This window comes from Muntiacus reevesi, chromosome 21, assembly GCF_963930625.1.
Source record: "Muntiacus reevesi chromosome 21, mMunRee1.1, whole genome shotgun sequence".
Classification (NCBI taxonomy): domain Eukaryota; kingdom Metazoa; phylum Chordata; class Mammalia; order Artiodactyla; family Cervidae; genus Muntiacus; species Muntiacus reevesi.
Genome location: NC_089269.1, coordinates 7,453,277 through 7,467,483, shown reverse-complemented (window position 1 = coordinate 7,467,483; position 14,207 = coordinate 7,453,277).

Sequence of the window (14,207 nt, the reverse complement as noted above, 5' to 3'; positions counted from 1 at the left end):
CATAATTGCTCTTTACAGCATCAAGTCTTGCTTCTATCACCAGTCCCATCCAAAACTGGGTGTTGTTTTTGCTTTGGCTCCATCCCTTCATTCTTTCTGGAGTTATTTCTCCACTGATCTCCAGTAGCATATTGGGCACCTACTGACCTGGGGAGTTCATCTTTCAATGTCCTATGTTTTTGCCATTTCATACTGTTCATGGGGTTCTTGAGGCAAGAATACTGAAGTGGTTTGCCATTCTCTTCTCCAGTGGACCACATTCTGTTAGACTTCTTCTAGAACTAACACCCTTCTAGAACAAATACCCCCCAAAGATGTCCTTTTCATTACAGGGAACTGGAATGCAAAAGTAGGAAGCCAGGAAACACCTGGAGTAACAGGCAAATTTGGAGTACAGAATGAAGTAGGTCAAAGGCTAACAGAGTTCTGCCAAGAGAACGCACTGGTCATAGCAAACACCCTCTTCCAACAACACAAGACTCTACACATGGACGTCACCAGATGGTCAACACCGAAATCAGATTGATTATGTCCTTTGCAGCCAAAGATGGAGAAGCTCTATATAGTCAGCAAAAACAAGACCAGGGATGGACTGTGGCTAGATCATGAACTCCTTATTGCCAAATTCAGGTTGAAATTAAAGAAAGTGGAGAAAACCACTAGACCATTCAGGTATGACCTAAATCAAATCCCTTATGACTATACAGTGGAAGTGAGAATTAGATTTAAGGGACTAGATCTGATAGACAGAGTGCCTGATGAACTATGCATGGAGGTTTGTGACATTGTACAGGAGACAGGGATCAAGACCATCCCCAAGAAAAAGAAATTGAAAAAATCAAAATGGCTGTCTGAGGAGGCCTTACAAATGGCTGTGAAACGACAAGAAGTGAAAAGCAAAGGAGAAAAGGAAAGATATTCCCATTTGAATGCAGAGTTCCAAAGAATAGCAAGAAGAGATAAGAAAGCCTTCCTCAGTGGTCAGTGCAAAGAAATAGAGGAAAACAATAAAATGGGAAAAACTAGAGATCTATTCAATAAAATTAGAGATACCAAGAGAAAATTTCATGCAAAGAAGTGCTCAATAAAGGACAGAAATGGTATGGACCTAACAGAAGCAGAAGATATTAAGAATACACAGAAGAACTGTACAAAAATATCTTCACGACCCAGATAATCATGAAGGTGTGATCACTCACCTAAAGCCAGACATCCTGGAATGTGAAGTCAGGTGGGCCTTAGGAAACATCACTATGAACTAAGCTAGTGGAGGTGATGGAATTCCAGTTGGGCTCTTTCAAATCCTAAAAGATGATGCTGTGAAAGTGCTGCACTCAATATGCCAACAAATTTGGAAAACTCAGCAGTGGCCACAGGACTGGAAAAGGTCAGTTTTCATTCCAATACCAAAGAATGCTCAAACCACTGTACTATTGCACTCCTCTCACATGCTAGTAAAGTAATGCTCAAAATTCTGCAAGCCAGGCTTCAGCAATATGTGAACCATGAACTTCCAGATGTTCAAGCTGGTTTTAGAGAAGGAAGGGGAACCAGAGATCAAATTGTCAACATCTGCTGGATCATCAAAAAAGCAAGAGAGTTTCAGAAAAACATCTATTTCTGCTTTATTGACTATGCCAAAATCTTTGACTGTGTGGATCACAATAAACTGTGAAAAATTCTGAAAGAGATGGGAATACCAGACCACCTGACCTGCCTCTTGAGAAACCTGTATACAGGTCAGGAAGCAACAGTTAGAACTGGACATGAAACAACAGACTGGTTCCAATTAGGAAAAGGAGTATGTCAGGGCTGTATATTGTTACCCTGCTTATTTAACTTATATGCAGAGTATATCATGAGAAATGCTGGGCTGTATGAAGCACAAGCTGGAATCAAGATTGCTGGGAGAAATATCAATAACCTCAGATATGCAGATGACACCACCCTTATGGCAGAAAGTGAAGAAAAGAGCCTCTTGATGAAAGTGAAAGAGGAGAGTGAAAAAGTTGGCTTAAAGCTCAACATTCAGAAAACGAAGATCATGGCAACCGGTCCCATCACTTCATTGCAAATAGATGGGGAAACAGTGGAAACCATGGCTGACTTTATTTTTCTGGGTTCCAAAATCATTGCAGGTGGTTACTGCAGTCATGAAATTAAAAGATGCTTGCTCCTTGGAACGAAAGTTATGACCAACCTAGACAACATATTAAAAAGCAGAGCATTATTTTGCCAACAAAGGTTCATCTAGTCAAGGTTATAGTTTTTCCAGTGGTCATGTATGGATGTGAGTTGGACTATAAAGAAATCTGAGTGCTAAAGAATTGATGCTTTCGAACTGTGGTCTTGGAGAAGACTCTTGAGAGTCCCTTGGACTACAAGGAGATCCAACCTGTCCATCCTAAAAGAGATCCGTCCTGGGTGTTTGTTGGAGGGACTGATGTTGAAGCTGAAACTCCAATACTTTGGCCACCTGATGTGAAGAGCTGACTCATTTGAAAAGACCCTGATGCTGGGAAGGATTGGGGGCAGGAGGAGAAGGGGGCGACAGAGGATGAGATGGTTGGATGGCATCACCGACACAATGGACATGGATTTGGGTGGACTCCGGGAGTTGGTGATTTTACAGGGAGGCCTAGCGAGCTGCGGTTCATGGGGTCACAGAGTCAGACACGACTGAGCGACTAAACTGAAGTGAACTGAAGGAAGAGTGGCGATTTATCATACAAAAAAACGGTATAATTTTGCAATTCAATTAGTGGATACAATTATGAATTTATATAGTATACAATAAACATATATTCATACATATATGAGAAATATATTCAAACATTGAGAAATATATTCAAACATAAAATACATGACATTTTCCTTTTGGATAAAGGACAAATGCTTATCTCATACTGTTTGTCTCCTTGTTTGTTTTTATTTTTATTTTTTAAAATTTATTATTAATTGAAGGATAATTGCTTTATGATATTTGTGTTTTTTTATTTTCTAATTTTATTTATTTTGATATATTTCATACATAATGCCAGAGCTAAACTCAGATGTGTTCAATATTTAATAGTAATGAGTCCATATTGGCAAATAATTAAATGATCATCAGATGAGAAAGGAGTAAAACAAAGAAATCATTTTGCTATACAAAATGCAAAAAAAAAAAAAATCAATCCATATGATGAAAGGCCTCTTTTAATTATTAAAAGAGGGACAAACAATAGGAAAACCATTTGCAGCAAATACAATAAACTTGGGCTTATTCAGTCTAGTAATTTTTTAATTAACTAAGTATATATTATGATAACGAGTTGAATAACAAAAACTAATTATCTTCTTGAAAACACATTTTACTATGTCAATGTTAATTATATTAAATATATTATTTAATAACTACATGTGATTAAATATGTAGTGAATAGCAAGGGAAATCTATGAAAAAACTGAATTTAAGAACTGATGTGCTTAAACAAATTTTCTTACGTCTAAGATTACATTGCAAAAGTAATAGAAATAATATGCATTTTACAATGAAAAAAATTTTCATAGCAATGCATCTGTGAAAATATTTCAGCAGATGAATGGATAAGGAAGCTGTGGTACATATACACCATGGAATATTACTCAGCCGTTAAAAAGAATTCATTTGAATCAGTTCTAATGAGATGGATGAAACTGGAGCCCATTATACAGAGTGAAGTAAGCCAGAAAGATAAAGGTCATTACAGTATACTAACACATATATACGGAATTTAGATAGATGGTGGCGATAACCCTATATGCAAAACAGAAAAAGAGACACAGAAGTACAGAACAGACTTTTGAACTCTGGGGGAGAACGTGAGGGTGGGATGTTTTGAAAGAACAGCATGTATATTATCTATGGTGAAACAGACCACCAGCCCAGGTGGGATACATGAGTCAGGTGCTCGGGCCTGGTGCACTGGGAGGACCCTGAGGAGTCGGGTGGAGAGGGAGGTGGGAGGGGGGATCGGGATGGGGAATACGTGTAACTATATGGCTGATTCATGTCAATGTATGACAAAACCCACTGAAATGTTGTAAAGTGATTGGCCTCCAACTAATAAAATAATATTTAAAAAAAAAAAAAATATATAGTTTTATAAAGTAAATTTATATACAACTTATTCATAGGAAACTCTGTAAGAACATATGTAAATATTATATATTGTGCATATATAATATATAATGTGTTAAAATATAAAATAGTGTTCATTGATTAATAGAATAACAGTTATCACTTGCTGGTGGAGATATATTAATATATTTTCATTATTATTATGTCTTTTCTACATTGTTTATATAGTAACAGCTTACATTATATTTTTAAATGAGGTTCTTATCATCCAAGTATGCTGGCTAATCTGCACAACTATTGAAGTAGAGTGTCTACACAGTTTTGTGTGACTTGTGAAAAATATCCTCTACAGACACTTTGTATTACAAACCTACAGCCAAATAGCTCAGAGTTAAATCCACTCATTCTACGTCTTAGCCCCATTTCTTTCTATTATATGTGTGTATACATATATGTTGCAAGATCAAGAATGTGGAGTGTTGCTTTAGTAGCGAAGTTGGTAACTGAGGATTTGTCTGGAAGAGGGAAAATACGTCAAAAAGAGAGAATATCATTAAAAGGAGTAATTAAACATTTTTGAAGACAAGTGCTAATTTCACAAATGTCCTTATGTGCCCCAGCTAAAGTAATTGTTAAGGTGAATTTGCTTGGGTTTCAACTAGTGGAGGTAACCACTGTTGCCATTGATGTGAAGTCAGAAATGTGCATAAACAGTACTGTGTGTCCCACTTTTTTGTGCACAGATTATTACCCCTCTGGCTGGAGACTTTGTTAATAGAAAATATATAAAGGCTTGACTTTATAATTTGTCTGCAAATAGCATTAATATTAGACTGTGATTATTGAAGCATGAATTTAGAAGATAAGAATAATGCAAATTTTCTTATTAAAATTATTTTTAGTTATAGAAAAATGTATGCCCACTATAAAAATTTGGGATATCTAACAACATAGGAAGACACACTTTTGACCAGAACCCCCATAGAAATATAATGCTTGATATTCCTTTCATTTGCATTCAGCTGTCTCCTTCATCTGTCCCTCCATTTTTTCCATCTTCTCTTATTCTTTCTCTGTCTCTTTTTTGTCCTTTTCATTGTCATTGCCTTTTATGTACCAACCAATATCATATATCTGGCTTTATATCTTTCAGCTTATTTGTAGTTAAGATCAAGTGGCATATGTATTATTGAGTTTTCCTTTCCTGTTTAAAAACCAAACAATTTATATTATGATAATTTTTCAACATATTTAATTATTGGTTATAAACAATCTTAAAGGGTTTTATGATATGTCATAGGAAGAAATGCTTCCTTAAATTATACTATTAACATGGGCCTGAACTCCTTCTTTTTAAGCTGCTTCTCATCCTCATTGCTATAGAACAATGCCAGAATTTCTATCCTCCAAATGATTTTTAAATATTTCAGACATTCATAAGAGGGTATTTAGGATTTAGGTTAACTTTCTGAATATACACAGAAATAATACTCAACATAATTTAGTTTGTTTAGTTCGCATGTGCGTGTGTATTTAGAAAGCTCAGATTCTAAAAGAGGCATCCCCTTCATGGAAAGTTCATATTTAGTGAATTATGCATTTGAGAATTCTGAAGATCAATATAACACATACCTAATGTCATTATTTTCAGCTATTTGTCCTAAAGCTCTTACAAATTGACTGTGCCTATCTGATTTCAGAGATATTTAAAAAATAGACTGAATTATATGGACCCAGTAGAATTATGAAATGAAACAGCTAATATAAATTACTTTTTTTTTTTTTTCAAATTCTTACTTGCTGAGTCACAGTTGTTATGCTATCAGAAAGAAAATCCTCTATGGCATATTAGGCAGAAAAATAAATACTATAGCCAATGGCCATTTCCAATTCAACATTAAAATAAAGGGTTTGAGACAGAAAATTGGTGCTCCAACGTTACCTATCTGAAAATGAGGGCTGGTGAACCTCCTCTCAGAACCATAATAGTCAGGTTTGGGGAATTCTAGACATTCTGTAGCTGTATCCTGAAGCTCAGAGTAATCAATCCAAGCAATCTCACTTGCTTTGCCTACTGTACAATGGTTGTGTCTTATTTATTTTTCTTTTATTTTTCTGTCTATACTCAAGATTTAAAAGTACCAGACCGTGAAAGAACACTACAGTGTTAGAGTTCATATTGCTGTAATTTCTCTTTGCTTTGTGTTGTGAATTCTTTTGGCTGTTCTTCTTGCTTTTTCCCCCTTTCTATAAATGAAGTCTAAATCTGTTATTGCTGCATAAAGAGTAGGCCTCTGATATGAACATCAAGAAAATTGTGATTTAGTGAAATAATAATGCATTGAACTTGGGTGACACTTTTCCTTACAACCTTTCTTCAACATTAATCATCTTCACACTTCCCCCATCAGGCAGATCAGCTCTCCGTGTTCCACAGCAGGGAAATTTGACAAAGAAGCAAAATGATATGCCAAGAATTGTCAAACTTACTAAGAACAAAAATGAAAACAGATCTCAGAGTTTCTCAATAGTAAAACCACAATATTGGTAGCTGCTTATATATGATTTTTCTAGGTAGACCATCTCAGCTAAGCAGAGAGCTTACTTACTAACAGGTTCATGAAAGGGTAACAGAAAGTCAGAAAAATATGTAATACTAGTCCTTGTGTTTTTGACGTACATATCTGTAAAGAGGCACAGTTAATTTTTTCAGAGATCAATGTTTTCTGAATTAATTCAGGATTAATTCTTATTTAATGGGACACAGAGCAGATGTGTGTTTAGAAAGAACCTCTTCCCCACCGAAGCAGTACTGGCCATGTACTCTGTTTATATCCGGGAAAGGAAATTCTGATGGGATACAGCTGAGTCTCAGAGACTCCCTTAGAAAGTGTACTCAGGCTTAAAGTAGAGCATAGGAAAAATTTAAAATATTTTTAGTATCTTTCTTGTGACTATTTTTGAATGAGTGTAAGTTACTCTGTGCTTGTTCTCTCTGTCTCTCTCTCTCACTCTCTCTCTCTCTCTCTCTTTTTCCAATATCCTTTAGCCCCACGTCACTAGGAGCACACATGCATTTGAGCAAGTGGGTTGTATGTTGTCTTTTAACATAGGAGAATGCACACCAGAAGAAGCTAGGAGCTTTACTAAGTGGGTGCTACAAAAGATCTAAGGATGTCTGAGCTTTGTTTAAGCAATTTTGGGAAACAATTCCCCAAAGGAAGGGCTTTTTCTGGATACAGTGCTTTCGTGAAGTAAGAACAATTCTATTACTGAATCTCTTCAGAAGTTTTATCCACAAGAAGGATAGATGAGAGCAAGCCCACCACTGTGACCGTAAAGAAGTAACAATCACCCATGTTAGCCAAGTTAGGGGAATGTTGAGTCATTTGTCTAAATGTGCTCTTCTCCTTGTTGTGTTACAGTTTGGATGGTGTTTATGTTTTTCCTGAATGCATACATTGCTATTAAGTGATCTTGTCTTTGTCTTAATGCATCTTAGACCCAGTGTAGGCTTGGCTCATAGACTGGTCTTTTGTGAAATCGTTCATGTCCAGCGGAGGAACGCCAAGGTGAAGTTGTGAGGGCCAGGCAAACCCACAGCAATCCTGAATCTCAGGGACTGTCATCTGCTTTCCCACACAGTTATCACATAATCCCAGGGCCTGCAAAAAGATAAACTATAATGTGAAGTGGACACTAGATGAGCAATAAGGGAAGGAAAAAGAAAGGAAGTAACTTAAATTGCAGTCTAATATACATTAAATAAGTCATTGGGCCTCACAAATAGCCAGTCAGTTTTACAAACATAGGGGACTGTGCATGTGTTTGGAGCAAAAGCCAGCTATGGTCATGAGCAACATTCATTTGACTTCAAGAAAAATGAAGAGTCACAAAGAAAGAGGAAGAGGGACAGAAAGAGGGAGATAATTTATCTAGCAATCTAGGTCTGAGCAGGATTCAGAGAATATGACTGGTCATATAAAGACTAGATTTTTCCACAGAAATTAAGAAGCCTTGTGTAATTTTCATCTATACATGTAACAAATAACAAAGTAAAACTACACACATTTTATCATTCAATTTCCACTCAATATTCAGATATAGCATTTTTTGTACATATTTAAATATTTGTATTTGTTATTCCACCATGCAGTTATAATATTAATTCATTCCACAAAAGGTTTCCAACTACACACGACATATAACAAGGAGTGTATATAGCACGATGCAGTTAGATATGATTCCTACCCTTTGAAAGTTTGCATTGAGTGAGAAATACACATATTTTAAAAGGAATGTGAGAAACTTTAAAGATACTACTTGCTAGAACAGGATGCTGTTTGCTTCCCATATTTCTGTCTTGAAGATGTCAAAACATGAGAGAAATGTAGATGGATTTAGGGAAACTCAAACCCTGTATTAATAGCAAAAAATACAAACAAAACAAAACAAAACTGAGGCTTTCAAAATTAATTTGTAACTTGTTGAGAGAGGAAAACTGCAGAGTGGAGAAAGGACAGAATGCCACATTTACGGAAATGGTTTGGGTATGACTGTATGTTTGCCCTCTTTCCTGGCTTTAAATTCAGTTATTCATCAGAATTCTTATGCTTATTTTTCTACTTAAAAGTGTCTCTTAAAGTTGTATCCAAATTTTAAAATATTTTTATACATTTCATAATATATCTTATTCGTGCTTGGTCCTGTATGCTAAACTCTCACCAAACTCAGAAATTACTTCTCAAGAAGAGATCCTGATATGGAATTTATTCATTCTTGAAGAAATTTTGAAGTATATCAAAATAGTCTTGAAAGAAAAGTAAAAAAAAAAAATTCTACATAATAAATGCATGTTTCTTGAATCACTTTGAGGCACTTTCTCTTACTTACAAACCTTGATATAAAAAGAATATCTATGGTATCTAAATCACAAGCTTAGTGCCTCATAAGGACTACATGTATATGTAGTAATTAAATTTGGAAAACGAGAAAAAGAAAGAGAGAAGAACAGATCCAATTAGTAATTCAAAGACATTTTTCAGAGCAAATTTGGTACGTTTGGGCTATTACCATTTTTCAACAATGAAAATCAATATCGGCCAAATGTACATTTAAAATAGGAAGTGTGTCCTTAAAAGTACTTATAATTCTATTAAACAGCCTATGAACTTTAAGTATTTGTTCTTGTTGTTCAGTTGCTCAGTCATGCTCAACTTCTTGTGACCCCATGGACTACAGCACACCAGGCCTCCCTGTCCTTCACCATCTCCTGGAGCTTGCCCAAACTCATGTCCATTGAGTTGGTGATGCCATCCTACCACCTTATTCTCTGTCGTACCCTTCTCCTCCCACCTTCGATCTTCTCCAGCATCAGGGTCTTTTCTAATGAACTATTTACTTGAATTCTACTGTGTTGGTTTTGACTTTCATTTTTCCATTATGAGGTTAATAAAAGTCCAAAATTTCAACCAAGCTTTGTTCAGTACTTTCTACTTCCCATGATCTTTCTTCATATGGTTATTGCTATCTACAGTCATAGGAGAGAATTCAGGAAATTTTAGAGTAGTAACTTGCCATCTATATTGCAAATCAGTCATAATGTTCCACGCAGAATGGACAGAGGTGGCCCAAAGCCAGAAAATCCTGACATTTAAAAGGCCTTGACATTATTCATAGATCCGTAGCCAGTTACAAAACAAGCATAGTTCACTCTCACAATAGAGCTAATATGCAGCTGGGTAGCACAGCTCTGTCTCAGATTATTTCCTCTTTGACAGAATGACTTGAAAGGTCAAGAGTTTGCCATTAGATTTTCATCCTACACTTTCAAATGGACTCTTTTCAGTCATTTATTATGCTTATTCATTAGGAAATTCTCTATGTTATTGGAACAATATGTCCCTTGATTAAAAATAGTTTAAGGTACTGATTATTAAATAATGAGTCTTCTAACAATGTCACTTTTTAAATTTATGTTTAAAACCTATATATCTGTCTTCATTTATATATGGCTTCCATCTTGAATTGAAGTATTAGAAATGCACCTCTATATCTTCTCATCTGGTCATCATTATATGAATGTATCATTAGAAGAAAGACATTTATTTTTTACATATCAGTAATATTGTATCTGTCTATATTTATATGTACCATATGATAAGTTCATATGGGTTCAGCTAATTTATCTAATTAGAACAATTCAACTATGAAAACTGCAAATAAGAGAAATGTATTTGAACTAGCAAGGACCTAAAGGAAATGCATAATAATGATATAGAGCTGCCCCAGAGAATCTCAGGGCCAAGAGCCCAGACCTCAGGACTGGAGTAGACTATAATGTCACATGATTATTTCCTTGATTTACACTACATTTAAATGCTGAGGTTTGAATTCAATCTCTGTTTTTCTGAATCATAGTCTAGGGCTCATTCCAGTATAAAACTAAGATTATTCTGACAAGAATCGCAAGCTTTTTGGGTGTTGTATATAACTGAAATATACATCTCCTGCACATTTGAAAAATTTTTTTCCTCTTGAATTAAGCTCTTACGTAAATATATACACTCATATCAAGAAACCCACAAGGAAAATGATGGATTTGTCATTAAACACAACTACAGTGAACATTTATAAACTTATCTTAAATGCCTAGTGGTACAGGCGCTCTCTAAATAGTAAGATAGCTATGGCTATCATAGTTCCTTATGTGAGTACTATGTGAAACAATGTGTGCCTCTAAGAGGAGAAGCAAAATAATCATACAGATACATCCCCACACATTCTCAAGGCTCTGCTAGCCTCTGTTTAGGGCCCTGGCTCAGGGAGACAGAAAATGCTGAACACCCCATGCTGTAGAAGAATGACTGAAGAATCATTTCATTAGCAGAGTTTCTCAACATTAGATAAGCAAATTTCTTCATAGTTGTATCTAAAAGCATAGCTGTTTTTGAAACCCTAACTAGTTCCTATTCTATGACAGCATGTGATGAGTTGGAAGTAACTATATAATGAGTATTTTGCAGACATGGTGTTTTTTGAATGAAAATATATCTACTTAAAAAAAATTCCAATAAGTTATAACAAATGAAATTTCCATTTAACATTTCAAATGATATATATGCTTCATCTTTCTCTGATGAATCCTTATTATGGAAGTTTTAATGATGTGCCACTGAAGACAGGGGCAGAAAAAATAGAGGTTCTAAGTCTCAGCAAAACTTTGGAAGATTATATGCTATTTTCACATATCCCAGAATGCTAAAAGAAATTCATAGCAAAGAGAGAAAAACAGGGTGAGGCAGAAAGATAGAGGGAGAGAGAGAGAGAGAAAGAGAAATAACATTTTGCCCTAATTTCACCAGGTAAGAGTAAATACAAGCATCACCTGTATATGAGATGTTCTCTATGACACTTTTTATTTGCTAACTAATGTTTTTTATGTTTTGGACTTCAAAACATACTTTAACTCACTTTTTCCCATCAAACCAAAGTTCTTTGAGGTCAAACTGAGAATTAATTTTCTCTGTAACTGCCATGGCACCTGACTCACTCTGGGTGTTCAGCGAACTGTGTCATTTGAGATTTCATGGATTATCATGCACAGCCCCCAAAAGACATGCTGTTCCAACAAAGAGGAAAGAGAATTAAAACAGAGCATGACAATTAAAAAAAAAGGGTACTTCCCTATATGCCTCTCTATATGCAATAAATTATTGGTGGAGCAAGAATTGTTCAGACCTGGAGGGATGAAGATGCATGTTTCAGAAATGTTGCTATTCTGGAAACAACAAAAAAAAAAATTGTACTTAAAAAATTTAAAAAAAGAAAAGTTCAGTGTCTGCTTCTGCCCCACCTCCCTCTTTTGGTTAACATGTGGTGGTTAGAAACTTGAAAGTAATAAAATCTCCAGGTCTTCAACAAATATTTTACATGTGACTCTACCAATGCCTTAATATATGGTTTAAAACACACCTGGAAGTCTCTAAGATAAAATTATAGAAAACTGGCCATCAGCAGGCTTTGCCTATATGTAGAAAGGTAGAATATTCATGGGGAAGAATAATAAAAGGCAACAGAGACCCACAATTTTAGGACGGATTTTGAGAGGATATCACATGCAGTGTATTTATATATTTCTTAGAAAATAATACAAATAGTCTAGTTAGCTCAGTCTGGCTGAGCCTACAGTATGTCTAATGTGTACTTGCTTTTTTGCCTGGAAAGTCAATTTTCTCCTCATCCAGAAAGCAGGTTGACTAAAGGAAAAGAGAATTGCACATGCACAGGATGTATTGAAAATGAGGTTTATTAACTTCATATTTTCTCAATAGAAAGCCTTTCTACTGTTGTGGAAAGAAAAAATCCAATACATAACTTTGGAAGCATTTTTTTTTTACAAGCCTTTACTATGAGTCCTTCATTTGTCTTGGAGAAAAATTAATTTTTGTATTGGAAAATGTTTCTGGAATGTATTCAGTTTCTACATTTCCTATGCTTTGATCTAGAAATGTAAAATATGTGATGTAACGAAATCTGATAGTAGGTCTTAGATGTAGGTTTTAAATTTTGAAGCCATTTTATTTCAAAAATCAGGCTCCCCTTGTGGCTCAGCTGATTAAGAATCTGCCTGCAATGCGTTTATTGCAGACCTGGGTTTATTCCCTGGGTTGGGAAGATCCGCTGGAGAAGCGAGAGGCTACCCACTCCAGTGTCCTGGCCTGGAGAATTCCAGGGACTGTATAGTCCATGGGATCGCAAAGAGCAGGACATGACCGAGTGACCTTTGCTTTCGCTATTTCACATATCACATGTATGCGAATCATAGAAATCAAAGTATGGATAAAGGAAAATACAGAATATGGTTCAACAGAAGGGAAATTTATCTAATTTAAAATAGTTGTAGGTTTTCCCTGGTGGCTCAGATGGTAAAGACTCTGCCTGCTATGCAGGAGACCAGAGTTCAGTCCCTGGCTTGGGAAGATCCTCTGAAGAGAATGGCAACCCACTCCGGGATTCTTGCCTGGAGAATGCCACAGACAGAGGAGCATAAAGGACGACAGTCCACGGGGTCGCAAAGAGTCAGACACAACTGAGCGAATAATACTTTCACTTTCAAGCATTCAATAGTATATTTATAGTAAATTCATTTATCCATATATTTCATATTTCCACTGGTCTTTCTTTCTACAGGCCCAGGCTTCCGAGATTATTGCCTTTGAAAATAAGACATTTCTATTGTATTTTTGTAGTACAACAAATTTTCTAAGCTTACATTTGTCTCAAATGTATTTATTTTTACCTTCAATTTTTAAAGAAGATGCTGGATATAGTACACTAGTTTGATTTGATTTGTTTTCTTTTAGCACTATAAAAATGTTACATTGTCTTCTGCCTTCACTGTATTTGACACGAAGGGCACTATAATGCCTGTCATTTCTTTTCTTTTTTTTTTTTTCTTCTTCTGAATGAATTCTGTATATTTTTCCTGACTGCTTTTTTTTTTTTTTTAACTTTTGGATTTCAGCAACTTACCTGTATAGCATGCAGTGGTGGCTCTCTGTATTTTTTGGTTTGGAAATCATTAAGTCCTTGGATCAGTCACTTAATATCTTTCCTCAATTTTGGAAAATATTCTGCCTTTTATTTTCTCTTCTCTCCTTCTGAAATGCCAAGCATATTTAGATTTCATAGTTTGATGTCTCCCCATAGATCTCAGACACTTTAAAAAATTATTGTTATTATTTTCTTGTTATGCTTTATTCTGTACAAATTCTACTAGCTTTATTTTTTCTTGTCCCATGTTTAGTCTTGTATTATTTCCATCAAAAAGTTCTTTATTTTAAATATTTTATCTCATTTAATTTTTTATCTTGTACCTTATTTAGAGTTTCCTTTTATTTCTTGAATTTTTCCATCTGCTTTTAAGGGTTCAGAACACTATACAGTCTGCTCTCTAGTATGTGAAAAGAGTGCCTTCATATGATTTGTCAAAAGTTAGAATTGTTTGATGCAGGAGGGTGATGCTGTTACTGTGCTGTTACAATCAACCCAGAAGTTAGCATGAATTCATTCTTAGTATTTTATCTAACTTTTAGTTATTCTC